The sequence below is a fragment of the Lygodium microphyllum genome, chromosome 16 (genome assembly GCF_053477565.2).
Source record: "Lygodium microphyllum isolate KBCC chromosome 16, Lygodium_microphyllum_v1.1.10, whole genome shotgun sequence".
Lineage (NCBI taxonomy): Eukaryota > Viridiplantae > Streptophyta > Polypodiopsida > Schizaeales > Lygodiaceae > Lygodium > Lygodium microphyllum.
In genome coordinates, this window is record NC_141150.1 from 123,201,849 (window position 1) to 123,216,419 (window position 14,571).

Genomic DNA, 14,571 nt, shown 5'->3' on the forward strand with positions numbered 1-14,571 from the left:
GAGATTAGGGTTTCACATTAGGGAAAACCCTAATTTCCTAATCACTCATTAGATTTACAGAGAAGTTGACAGCGAAGGAGCAAGGACCATAAGCGCTAAGGTAATCTTGTAATTTTCAAGTTGCACATCCTCTTAATTGCTGCAAATTAATGAATTTCAGCACTAGATTAAATTCTTACTCTCTTAATTAAGCTCAATTAGAGCTCAATTACTCTCCTTCTCTCTACCTTAATCAAAATCCTCTTACGTATCTAGTCAATTTCTTTAATTAAAGCATACATGAGCATTTATACACTCAATGTAATATATGAAAGGATTCTATGCGTGTGTGTGTGTGTCTAATTATGCTTAATTTACCAAATTGTAATTAGCTAGTGCTAATCATAATTACTGAAATTATGCACAATTAGCAAGAATTGATATTTTTCTTGCAAAATTAGATAGCATATAAGTATGATACAATAAAGAACCACTTAAAAATCTATTAATATCTAATTATTAAAAATTAATTACTTTTTCTAATTATGAAAATAAATTAGGAGAAATTAGAGAATCTTAAAATTAAAAAGTAATGTGAGTACCATGTGTGAAGATTAGTGTAAGGATCGAGGGAAAATTATGAAAATCTAATTGTGAATTAATTAAGGGTAGAAAATCACTTAATTAGAGTTAAAAATCGAGCTAATTTAATTAAATAAAATTAAGAAAATTAGAATTCTACAAATTTTTGTAGAATTTTGAATTTTCAAAATTTAGAGAAATTTTGCTATAATTTTTGCTAATATTAGGAAATTTTAATCAAGTTTTTGAATTAAAAATGACTTTTTAATTAAAAAAGATGCAAAAATTAATAAAATCTGCATTAAAATACCTAGAAATTTGGAAATTTTAGTTTCATTTCAGAAATTGGAATTTAGATTAAATTTTAAAAATAATAAAAAAATTGTAACGGAAATTCATATTCGCACTCTATGCTAACCTCAATCTATATGCGAAAATTGTGTCAGTTTTTTTTAATTTTCATCGTGAGCTTATTATTGTGTGTGAGTAAGAAATGGCCCCAAAACGCGCTCACGAGTCCGTACACAACGAAACCGGGACTAACCGCAAACACGAAGCGTTGGGAGCAGCCACTACACACAATGTCGTCGCTTCTACGAATGTACACGAGGTGAGTGGAAAAGCTTTCAATTATGAAGTTCCTGATTTAAATTAATGTCATAATTTAAAGGCATTGTATACGCGACCTTAGTCTTACCCTAGGGACTAATTGAGAGAAACCTTGATCGTAAATGCAGACAATCGTCCCAAGAAACTCGCACATGTGTTTTAAAGTATTTTAAATTCAAAAGAATGTTTGATCTTCCCAAATGGAAGTGTTTGAATTTCCCAAATTTGTTTGGCAAAAAAAGCAATTTTTTTAAATAAGGAAAGTTCTAATGGGTAAAATTGAATTCTCACCAGCTGGGTAGAATGGACGGCTTTGGTCATGTGAATAAGTCCTATGGGTGTATCCTCCACCCCATTGGGACATTTCCCCACTCTAGAAGACTAGCGCATCGTAGCTTGAGATGGGATGAGTTGCTCGTTTTTCTTGGGCAAGAGACGAGTGGTGCCAATAAGCCCGCCAAGTGAGGAGCATCTCCGAGGGGCAAGGGGACTTAGAGGGGGCTATGAGTCAATTAAAAATCCCTTAGTCGCTTAGGACGAGATGTTAGCTACCCTCATTGGTATCGCCCGATTTTAGATCTTCCGATGTATTAGCATTGCACCTGAGGCCGAGTTGATTGGAAGCCCAGGAGCTCGAAAAGCCGCGCAATGGAAAGGCACTGGAAGCCCGGGAAAGGGTTGCGATGTGGATGAACTTGGACACCTCGACAGGCCATGCTGGGACACAAAAACGCCGATGGAGGTAGTGTCGTTAAATAAAAGTAAATGATTGTAATTGAACAATGAATTTAAATCAAAGTAGGGACTGTTTTCGGTAAACAATGTCTTATCTTGTTTGAAACGTTTAAAAGGCCATTTTAACGAACAAAGTATCGTAAATAAAGTAAAGGAACCTGTTTGTATATGTAAAACAATGTGGTAGTAATTAGGAAACATTGGACCCTTCAAGGAAAGCGGGGAATTGGTAGTCTTGACGACTCCGATTCATGGCCGGGTGGATCCGATAAGTTGGATAGCTTTCCAACAATTCTAGGTCCGTAGGAGACGGTAAGGATGAGAACCCAAATAAAACTTGTTTTAGGGGAAAGGTTAACGGCCGTGGCTCACACTTGATGGGAAAAAAGGTGTTAACTCTATGAACCAAGTGCAAGGTTTATTTAATGTAATCTTGAGGTCATAGATCTCGATTAACAGTTACAGGCTTTAAGAGACCGTGTTTTCCCTTCGAGGTAGATAATAGACTACGATGAAGCAGTACGCTGATGCGAAGATATCGGATAGACAATTTGTAGAGGTCGATCAAGTTTTCCTTCGAGTACGACCCAAAAGAAGTTCATTATCCCTAGGGAAGTATAAGAAGCTCAGTGCAAGGTATTGTAGACCCTACACTATTACCAAAAGGATAGGATCCCAAGCCTACAAACTAGACCTACCGGCACATCTCAAGGTACATAATGTTTTTCATGTAAGTCTGTTAAAACCTTACATACCGAACCCAGATCATGTACTTGACGATGAGCGGATTTTCATGCCAAGTCAGAGTATTCTTGAGTTACAACCTGAAAGAATAGTGGAGACTTGAGAAAGGATTCTTAGGGACTGAATCCTAAGAGAGCATTTGGTACAATGGAAGGACTACCCAATCGAGGATGCGACATGGGAAGAGGAAATTTCACTTCTCAAGGAATACCCTCAGTTCTTTGCGAGATGAGGACATCTCGAGTCCTTATGTTGGGGAGAATGTAATATCCCAACCCGAGGTTGTGCTATTCCGAATCTTTTTCTTACGAGAACTCTAAAGAGAATTGAGTTTTTAAAAGTGTACAAATTCGGCTTTCTTTTTGTACATTTTTTGAAGGAGTAATTACCACATTCACAAAGGAGTCTTGTCTATATGTGTGTGGGTACTCATTGGTCGAAACGGATCGGAAAACAGACAAAGTATGTGCACATTAGACTCAATTCAATTAATGAGGAATTGCTGGGAATAATGCAAAATTGAATGGTGAAAAACCATGGTTTTGGGCACATGGTTTGGGCATGTGTGGTGCATGAGGCAACCACTGCCAAGTGTCAGGAGCATGTGAGAAGGCGCCTCTTCTAGAGAGAGAATGGGCTCAGTTAACTGCTCCTAACACCCTCTCACTAAGGCCCTGCACTCCCCTATATAAAGACCCCATCCTTAGCCATTTTTAGAGAAAATTTTAGAGCAAAATTTGAGAGCAAATTTAGGGTTAAGCTTTAGAGAAATTAGGGTTAGGGTTTCACATTAGGAAAAACCCTAATTTCCTAATCACTCATTAGATTTAGAGAGAAGTTGACAGCGAAGGAGCAAGGACCATAAGCGCTAAGGTAATCTTGTAATTTTCAAGTTGCATATCCTCTTAATTGCTGCAAATTAATGAATTTCAGCGCTAGATTAAATTCTTACTCTCTTAATTAAGCTAAATTAGACCTCAATTACTCTCCTTCTATCTACATTAATCAAAATCCTCTTACGTATCTAGTCAATTTCTTTAATTAAAGCATGCATAAGCATTTATACACTCAATGTGATATATAAAAGCATTCTATGCGTGTGTGTGTGTGTCTAATTATGCTTAATTTACCAAATTGTAATTAACGAGCGCTAATCACGATTAGCGAATTTATGCACAATTAGCAAGAATTGATATTTTTCTTGCAAAATTAGATAGTATATAAGTATGATGCAATAAAGAAACGCTCAAAAATCTATTAATATCTAATTATTAAAAATTAATTACTTTTCCTAATTATAAAAAGAAATTAGGGGAAATTCGAGAATCTTAAAATTAAAAAGTGATGTGAATACCATGTGTGAAGATTAGTGTAAGGATCGAGGGAAAATTATGAAAATCTAATTGTGAATTAATTAAGGGTAGAAAATCACTTAATTAGAGTTAAAATTTGAGCTAATTTAACTAAATAAAATTAAGAAAATTATAGAAAAAAATAATTCTAAAATTTTTTGTAGAATTCTGAATTTTCAAAATTTAGAGATTTTTTTCTATAATTTTTGCTAATTTTAGGAATTTTTAATCAAATTTTTGAGTTAAAATGACTTTTTAATTAAAGAAGATGCAAAAATTAATAAAATCTGCATTAAAATACCTAGAAAATTAGGAAATTCTAGTTTTATTTCAAAAATTGTAAATTAGATTAAATTTCAAAAATAATAAAGAAATTGTAACGGAAATTCATATTCTCACTCTACGCTAACCTCAATCTATATGCGAAAATTGTGTCAGTTTTTTTAAATTTTCATCGTGAGCTTATTATTGTGTGTGAGTGAAAAATGGCCCCAAAACATGCTCGCGAGCCATACACAACGAAGCTGGGACTAGCCACGAACATGAAGCGTTGGGAGCAGCCACTACACACAATGTCGTCGCTACTACGAATGTACACAAGGTGAGTGGAAAAGCTTTCAATTACAAAGTTCTTAAATTAAATTAATGTCATAATTTAAAGGCATTGCATACGCGACCTTAGTCTTAGCCTAGGGACTAATTGAGAGAAACCTTAACCGTAAATGCAGACAATCTGTCAGAGAGAGAACTAGGGAGAGAAGAAGAGGAGAGAGAAAGACTGCAGAGGAGAGAGAAAGACTGCAGGAAGAGAGAGAAATAGAGTGACGAGGAGAGAGAAAGACTAGAATTGGAGAGAGAAAGACAGGAAAGATGAAGAAGCCATGGAAGCTTGGAGCAAGAAGGGAGAGAAAGATTGTAATTGTATTGATATGTCAAAAAGATGTGGAAATTTACAACTTATCTCCTTATATACCAATGTCAGTGTGACATGGCATATTATCAACATTTTAACTATTTCCAACTTCTTACAATCCATCCCTTCCCAAAAGTTTTTGTCCTCAAAAACAAACCTAGAAACAAGCTAAAGAGGAGATGGATAGAACAGAGTACTACTCTGTACAGCATTACAAGGGATAAAAGAAAAGATTACCTAATACTCAATAGTAGTACTAATCTATACAGGAGGTCAAAATCAGCCTGTAGCCTCCCGGATCAAAAGGAAAAGTTGTATCTTTGCCATGCATAGGATCAACTTCATAAGATCGAAATCAAATTCTGCTGGAAACATGATCATCATGATAGTAGTCACTAACAAAGTCTCCATTACATGATGATCTTCCAAGTCCACATGCTGTCCATAATCTTCCTTCTTGAACTGAACTTCTTGTTGTTGAACTTCTTGTTGTGGACTCATACCAGAATGGTCTTCAACAAGATGTTCTCCATCATTTACATCATAATATTCAAATAGCAAGATTATTTTGGCAGACTTTGCCCTACATGTGGCTTGGTGATTACAAGATAGTGGCTTAGCACAACGATAGCATAAGCCCGCAGCATGCAATTCCCGTATTGTATCACTAGTAAGGTGTCTAACACGTTTAGCTTTAGATAGCAATTTACACACCTGTTCATCACCATTAGTCAGCTTTATGATATTTTTGACATGCTGCTCATAGTCATCTTGCTGCTCATGCATAACAGATGGCTGTCCATGCTCAACATGTACAACAGATGGCTGTCCATGCTCATCATGTACAACAGATAGTTGTCCATACTCATAACCATTTTGCTCATGCTGTCCATACTGCATATGGTGATAATAGTCCTGCTGCACATCAGAGGGACAATTAGGTTGAGCATATGCAGTTGTTTCCACTGCAGTTTGCTGCTCACATTCATAAACATGTTGCCTTTGATCATTGATCCCACTGTATTGGTCATAATCACTTGCTTGCTGTTGATCAAAGCTAGAAGTGTACTGATAAGCATAACCATTTCTGTTACATCCATAAGAACTATGTTGCTGAAGAGATGGATGCTCATAAGCATAAGCATGTTGACCATAATAACCATTCTGCTGCCAAGGTTCAATGGGATGATACTCTACATTATGATATGGTACATCATATGTATAAGCATTAACATGCTGTCCAGATGTACTTGCATACTGCTCATATTCATTTGCATGTTGTTGCTGTTCATATTCATAAGATACATGTAGATCATAGTGTGTACCATCAGCATATACATGTTGTCCATAAGCATAAGCATTTGATTCAGGTGTACCATCAGCATATTGATGCTGGCCATGAGCATAACCATTTTTTTGAATGCCTCTTCTTCCAATGGTCCCATCTCCATGACCATTTTGGTTGGATGGCTGAAGTGGGACTGAAAGGTCACTGTTTGAGCAAGCCTTCTCACTAACTTCTTTTGATGCCACTTGCAATTGTAAAAGTTTAGAGATTTGTGCCATGAGTAAGTCATTGGATATTACCAACCTATCAATAGAAGCCTTGGTCTGATCAGTAGATTGAACCATCTGATCCATTCTTGACAGGATGGCCTCATGTCGTTCCCTATGTCTCAGCTCATGGGCACACAAAGTATCAGTGAATATACTGATTTGCATCCCCAAAGCCTATATATCCTCAAATGGTGGTTGGTTCATGGATGTTTTCCACAAGAGAGCTAAAACATGTTGATTAGAATTCTACAAGTTCTACAGGTTCAGCGATTGAAGAACAGGGATCTGTTAATGAGGCTTTGGTTACTGCTCAAGCATGTCAGGTCTATTGAGTTGGCGTCTGTTACAGCTCTTAGCAAAGTGTCGGAAGAACTAGATGAGTTGAAAGTTAAGCAGACACATGCTGCAGAAAATGAGTTCTCTTCAGGATGTCTGTTGCCACACTTAAAACTCCGAACTCTGCGTATCAGAAACCGAATGACAGAAGGTGAGTTGCAGAGCAAGCTTTCTGAGATAGGAAAGCCAGCTCTCTCTGGATAGGCCTGTGGTACAATGCAGTCAGAGCCTTCTGAAGGCACTTCCGCTAGCTTCAGATGCTTCTATCCACTCAAATGGTTCAGCTGTTGTCAAAAACCAGCATCTTCTTCTGTAAAACAGAAAATCTGCCTCTCAGCTCAGTGTTATTCTCTAGCTGAGGTTGATCAGCACCTGTGGAGTGCATGCGGACATAAAGTCATTGATGTCGAATTCAAGTTTGACACAGCATAGTCCTACAGGAGATGTCCGGCTAGAACTAGGCCACAACTCACCAAGGACTAGGATTTTTGAAAAGGATTTTGCTTGTTTATCTCTTAAAGATGGTTTCAATGTTGCTGCATCGTTTAGTGAAGTTACCGGGGATCTGGAAAGGAGTGTCCTCCCTGTGATGGATGACCGTTTTCATCTGAGAAGTTCACTTAGTGAAAGTGAAGCAATGCCAAGTGATTTTAGCAGAATAAAGATTTAGCTTCACTCCCAGATCTTCTGAAGAGTACCATTGTAAGCCCGGATGCATTAGAAGGCAACAGACCCAGAGAAATTCCTGACGAGGGGACTTTCAGGGAACCTGAAAGTTATTCCAATGGTGTTGGGCTAGCTGCATCGACCATTGTCAACAGTGACACATCTGGGAGCAATAAGGAACAGGTCAATTTGGCAGTTGGAGTGAAACTGAAGCATGGAGATGTTGACAGCTCTTTTGGTTTGGGCCACATGAGTTCTGGTGTAATAACCAACAAAGGCTCAGATTCAGTGATTAGTGAAAGCAGAGACTCTTTTCCTCAGGCACCTGGTAATACTTGCCAAAGCCATGATGTGGGATTCAGTGGCTTGTAGAGTGAGAATGTGGTTGAGGCTTTTTTTCATCAAATGTGAAATCAGATGGAGGCAGTGGGAAGAATTCTGAGCCTGTAGTGCCGCTGATGGATTGTTGTCAGAAAGAGTCAGGTCTTGTTCCTGTTGTGCACAGCTCTACAGGCTTAGAGCTCAGTCCTCTGGATGTTTCAACATCTGAAGTGCTCTCTGTCTAAGGAACAAACAAAAGTTGGCCAAGCTCAGAGGTCAGGCCTTAGCATAGCTCAAGGAGAGCAGGATGAGTAGGGAGATGACAATGCATGGATGGAACAAGATGTCGTCGTTTGCAGATGCAGGAACAGCTCCACATCACTTCGCCTTATCTTGGTCAAAGGAGTACTCTCACCAATTGCATCCCTTCGCCCTCTTAATGGTTGCTGTCTGCTCCAAAATCAATATCATCATTAGCAGGTCGAAGCCAACCAGTTCCTTCTCCAGCCTTAATGAATGACCGAGTGGGAGGCTGGCCAGAGAGTGGTTTTGTATTTTCCTTCCTCAAGTCCCCAAAGCAAGGGACTGAGCGACCTAGAGCTGCGACGACTGTTGGAGCAACAAGCACTGGAGCTCTTCCTCTCTCCCTGTTGGCTTTCCATTAGCTTCAAATGTGTTTGAAAGCAGTTACAAAGCTCCAAATGGTCCAGTATGGAAAGGCCCAGCAAACCCTGTCACTGCTTCCTTGCAGTTGATGGGCACCACATGAGCTATAGCTCAAACTGTCTTGAGTTTTTCCAAAAATGCTCAGTATCTACCTCAAATATGCAGCGACGAAGTGAAAACCTCTTTGTGCAATAACTTGACAAAATTGCAGCAAATGGTATGCCTAATTGATTACAGACAAGAGTGTGGCATCCCAAAATGGATTCAAAGCTAAAACACCAATGGTACTCTGTAGAAAAGATTGCTACTTCTGAGGGGACTCAAATTAATAATTCTCTGTTACATCAACGATGCTCTGCCAAGAAATCTGAGACTGAATGATTCTCTGCAGCACCAATCGTGCTCTGCTAAAGAAGAAGGCTGCTTCTGATGAACCTTAAGACTGATAATTCTCTGCTAAAACCTTCAACTGAGCAGATATAGGATCGAAAATCTCTGGTCCAATAAGGACTGATTCCTTTGCTTGGCAGTAATCTCTGTCAGAAAGATGAGAGATGGCAAATATGCGAAAAGAATGGTGTGATAAAGCAACTGGGCTGCAGGTTGCGACTTCAGCCCTAAACCCAGCCCTTGGCATTTGGTGCGGCCTGCAAATGCCATGCTGCGCGTTTTCGTCTTGAAGGAGGTGTCGGGGTCTGATCTTCCATGACGTCCTGGCCAGAGTGGACGACTTTCCCAGATGGATGGGGGAAGCAAAAAATCGAGTCAGTAACGCACAGAAAATTCACCTCTGCTCAAGTTCCTCCTCCAGCTTTTCAGGAGCCTGGGACGTCAATTGCTGTAGCAGTTGCTCCACCTATTGGGATTCAGCGGGGGTCAGGCGAGGGATGCAGGACAGGAAGAGTCACTGAAATCAAATAAAGATTTCAGAGAGATGCTTCTTAAACATTGAAAGATATAACTGCCCTTGTAATCAAGCTTGAGGTTAGCACGGAAGTAGACCGAGATTTGATCTATCCTGATTCTGACAGTGGATTCATCGAAGCCATGGATACAGTGACCGCTCTTGCAAGCGTGTGGAGATCCATTCGGCGCAATAATCAATGGCGGCAACATCCATCCTTCAACACAACGACTGGCATGCAACAGTTTGTAGTGGAGGATGGACCTGACGATGCTTCTCACCTACTCGCACTTCTCGAAATTCTCTGGTCCACTTCTCACCTGCTCGCTCTTCTGGAAATTCTCTGGTCCAGGTGTCTTCTAGGTCTTCAGATGTTCAAACAAGCAATAGGAGCTTCGATTCGGGCAACAGAAGCAATGATAGTGGATACTTTTCCTTCTTTAGTCTCATCCGCTCTTGAGCATGAGCAAGAGATGTCTGGAGCCGAGGATTCGTTCTTGAAGATGATGTAGAAGAGGGCGACGAAGACAGGCAGAGCAGGTGCTGGCGGTCCTCATCCTCGTTTCGTTAGAAGATACTGCCAAGGTGCTGCTGGGAGAGTGTAAGGAGCAGGCTTTGTCCTAGAAATTCTGAGGAGCTATTGTTGAATTGATGCCAGAGCTGAAGAGGCTGAAACTACGAAGAAATAACTGGGATTGTGAGACTTTTCAATTTGATGAAGTCTTGACAGAGGCTGCCTTTCAAAAGCGTGCATATGAAGTGGTTGCAAAGCCAGTAGTTGAGAGTGTTTTAGAAGGTTGCAATGAGACTGTAATGGCTTATGGACAGACGGCACAGGAAAACATTTACCCTTGGTAGGCTTGGTGAGGAGAATACAGCAGACCGTAGAATCATGGTATGAGCCATGGAAGATATATTAACAGATACATCAGCTAAGCAGGATACAATTACAATTTCGTATCTGCAGCTCTACATGGAAACAGTGCAAGATCTTCTTGCTCCAGAAAAAGATAACATTCCAATAGTTGAGGATCCTAAAACCAGTGATGTATCGTTGCTTTCAAGATTGGCCTGAGCTTGCAAAACGAGCTACCATCTTTATCTGTTTGCCTCCATTTTTGGTCCAAGTTTCATTTAAGACTCCAAGAAAGGCTGCCATGGTCTATGTGGTCTTCATGAAAGCTGCCATTAATGCTCCTGCATGCAGTCCTTGTGGTCCAGAGGTGTAAACTCCCAAGAAAGCTGCCATTAATGCTTCTGCATGCAGTCCTTGTGGTCCAGAGATGCTTTGGAAACTCCCCTACTGCTCCCGTACTTGTGTACTTTCAATTTTGCATAAAATTTGGTGACGTCCAACCATTTAAGCCTTTATCCGCCATATCTGACCTTGGATATCTCCAGATGTAGTCACTGCTAACTGTAGTTGTCCTGCAGCACTCCACTAGTCACTGTCTTGTACCATTTTTGTCTGAAAGTGGTTTTGAAATAGGAAAATAGGAGTGAAAATGGAAGAAAATAATGGATCAAAGACTGAAGCTCTGATACCACTTGTCAGAGAGAGAACTAGGGAGAGAAGAAGAGGAGAGAGAAAGACTGCAGAGGAGAGAGAAAGACTGCAGGAAGAGAGAGAAATAGAGTGACGAGGAGAGAGAAAGACTAGAATTGGAGAGAGAAAGACAGGAAAGATGAAGAAGCCATGGAAGCTTGGAGCAAGAAGGGAGAGAAAGATTGTAATTGTATTGATATGTCAAAAAGATGTGGAAATTTACAACTTATCTCCTTATATACCAATGTCAGTGTGACATGGCATATTATCAACATTTTAACTATTTCCAACTTCTTACACAATCTTTCCACGAAACTCGCGCATGTGTTTTAAAGTATTTTAAATTCAAAAGAATGTTTGATCTTCCCAAATGGAAGTGTTTGAATTTCCCAAATTTGTTTCGAAAAAAGCAATTTTTAAATAAGGAAAGTTCTAATGGGTAAAATTGAATTCTCGCCAGCTGGGCGGAATTGACGGCTTCGGCCGTGTGAATAAGTTCTAGGGGCATAACCTCCACCCCATTGGGACGTTTCCCCACTCTGGAAGGCTAGCGCATCGTAGCTTGAGATGGGATGAGCTGGTCGTTTTTCTTGGGCAAGAGACGAGTGGTGCCAATAAGCCCGCCAAGCGAGGAGCATCTCCGAGGGGCAAGGGGACTTAGCGGGGGCTATGAGTCAATTAAAAACCCTTAGTCGCTTAGGACGAGATGTTAGCTACCCTCGTTGGTAGCACCGGATTCTAGATCTTCCGGTGTATTAGCATAGCGCTTGAGGCCGAGTCGATTGGAAGCGCAAGAGCTCGGAAAGCCGCGCAATGGAAAGGCACTGGAAGCTCGGATGGGTTGTGCAATGGAAGGGCACTGGAAGCCCGGGAAAGGGTTGTGCTGTCAATGAACTCGGATTCCTCGACAAGCCATGTTGGGACGTAGAAAGGCCGATGGGGGCAGCGTTGTTAAATAAAAATGAATGATTGTAATTGAGTAATGAATTTAAATCAAAGTAGGGACTATTTTCGGTAAACAATGTCTTATCTTGTTTGAAACGTTTGAAAGGCTGTTTTAATGAACAAAGTATCGTAAATAAAGTACAGGAACCTGTTTCTATATGTAAAACAGTGTGGTAGTAATTAGGAAACAGTGGACCCTTCAAGGAAAGTGGGGAATTGGTAGTCATGACGACTCCGATTCATGGCCAGGTGGATCCGATAAGTCGGATAGCTTTCCAGCAATTCTAGGTCCGTAGGAGACGGTAAGGATGAGAACCCAAATAAAACTTGTTTTAGGGGAAAGCTTAATGGCCATGCCTCACACTTGATGGGGAAAAAGGCATTAACTCTATGAACCAAGTGCAAGGTTTATTTATTGTAATCTTGAGGTCGCAGATCTTGATTAACACTTAGAGGCTTTAAGAGACCGCGTTTCCTCTACGAGGTAGATAATAGACTACGTTGGTTGCTCGTAATCCCTTCGGTATTCCAGTTGAGACGAGGGAGGTCATCAACCATATACATACTAAAAGTCTATTAGGCTATCAAAGGTTAGTCTTCCCTGAGTTGGGGTCGGCACCTCACACAAGGTCAAGAGAAGTCGAGTACCATTGCACAATTGAAGAATACCATTCAATGAATGAAAGAGACTCCACTGGGAGCAAGGGAGTGTAAATGGACCTTTAGTTCTATAGAGACACTTGCGCTCGGTGGTGGTGCTTGCAAGAGGAGAGTGTTAGCAACTAAGTGAGCATACTCTTCCCATCAAGTTTCAATTAAAACATACATTTTCATGTTAACACTAACAAGTTGCTGATGTAATCTCAAAAATTTTATTCAAGAGGTGTGTGCTAGTGAGACCCGCACTGATTGTGCATATCTTATGTTGAGATGCCTCAAGCCAATAAACATCATCTCCTTCCTCCATAAATCAGAGTCAAAGCGCATGAGGGATGCAATCACTAAGGAGGTAATGCAAAAATTTTCCAGCATAGTGTCTGAGCCTGATGTCCAGATTTTTAAAAAGCGCTCGGGGTCGAGGAATGGATCAAGTGCATCTGCAGGGGCAGATGGATATCAATATACAAAGTTCAATAATATTTTTGTTGACCTGAGAAAACTTCAACAAGCAATGATTTCTAAGTAGGTGAGGGCACACATTTTTACAATGTATGACCTTTGTGTTCTTATAATGTATGACCTCTATGTTTTGTAGTGCTAGGAGAGAAGTTGGCTTTTGTGTTGAAGTTGGATGAGTGTGTCTCAAATAGTTAAGGGTCAAAGGCATGAGAGGATTAGCGTAACACTCATGAATGATGCCTTATTCTATGCAAAGCGAGAAGATTCGATGCTCCAGATAGACCCTCTTTTAGTGTCCAATCGAAGAAGGAGATATGGTGGCTAGGTGCATTCGAAGTTCCCAAAGAAATGCACGAGGTCCTCCACTGGATGTTTGATAGAATTCCATATATAAGAGAGACAATTTGTGCTCAAATCATGTCAGGCAAGAAGTTGGATGTTCAAGGATTTGGAACATTTGAAGTGGAGTGGCATTTGGGTGGAGATTTGAAGACAATTAAGTGCTTGCTTGGATGCAAGAAAGGTGCCAATTCTTTGTTGCCTTGCCCATTCTATACTCGTGGATACAAGAAACCAACGAAGGGTCAAAATGTCACTTCACGAGGGAAGAGGCTAGAACAAAGCACCACCGCACAGCCGGAAGCTCAAGATGGCGGTGGGGGTGAGGATGCAGAAAGACAATGGGACACGTCTGTGTTGAGCTGCCCCATGCTTGACAAGCCAGATAGGGCATGCTTGGATCGTGATTGGAATCCTATCATTGACTTCCCAATCAGTAATGTTTATTTTTGCACATTACATGCATTCATGCATATATTTGATCGTTTGTTGAAGCTTCATATTGATTATGCATTCACCATGAAGCCCAATGAAAGATCAACAGATGCACTGACCCAAGTAGAGGCCCTTCTGAATTCAATCGAGTGTCATGATGGAAATGTTTCCATTGTGGCTAACAAAAACTCTAGCATCACTCATGAGATTGCTCAACAAGTATCCATGAGTGGTGCAAAAGCGAGAAGGTTTCTTCAAAGGCCACCCTCAAAGATGACAAGAGCTCATCACGAGGACGGAGAAGATGATGAGGTGCAGTCGGAAGAGTAGATGTGGGAGCTGTGGAAGGAATTATGCAAGTGCACCACCGATAACGATCCAAATCCAATGGCCGATAATCGAAGAAAGCAAGTGTGTGCATCTTTTGACAAAATGGTTAAGCTAATGTCTCGTTCAAGTACAACGGAACAACAACGTACAGAGTTTCAAGATCGTCTAGTCAAGTTCACGACAGCAGTCACTAATGCTTGGGGTGAAACAAGCATAACCCATTATATGGTATGCCATTCTAACACATCGAATATAGGACTAAAAATAGACATGCACTAATAATACTTCTTTTGTTTGGTGGGATGGTGCACATGGGACCTACTTCATGAATACATATGGGTCGCTTGACATTTGGAGTACACAAGGCATGGAAAAGTCGCACTACCGGGTGAGGGGGGTTTATTTCAAAAATACGCATCATGGAGGTGGTAGAGTATGGTCAAACTACTTACAAGATATGTTTAATTAGTTCTTTCAAAGTTTGGACATAAGC

The 14,571-nt window shown here is 40.4% G+C and overlaps 1 pseudogene; it reads left to right on the top strand.

Annotated features, from left to right (window-relative positions):
* Positions 1-12,840: 12,840 nt before the first annotated feature.
* On the top strand, positions 12,841-14,078 carry LOC148023353 (uncharacterized; annotated as a pseudogene).
* Positions 14,079-14,571: the final 493 nt, after the last annotated feature.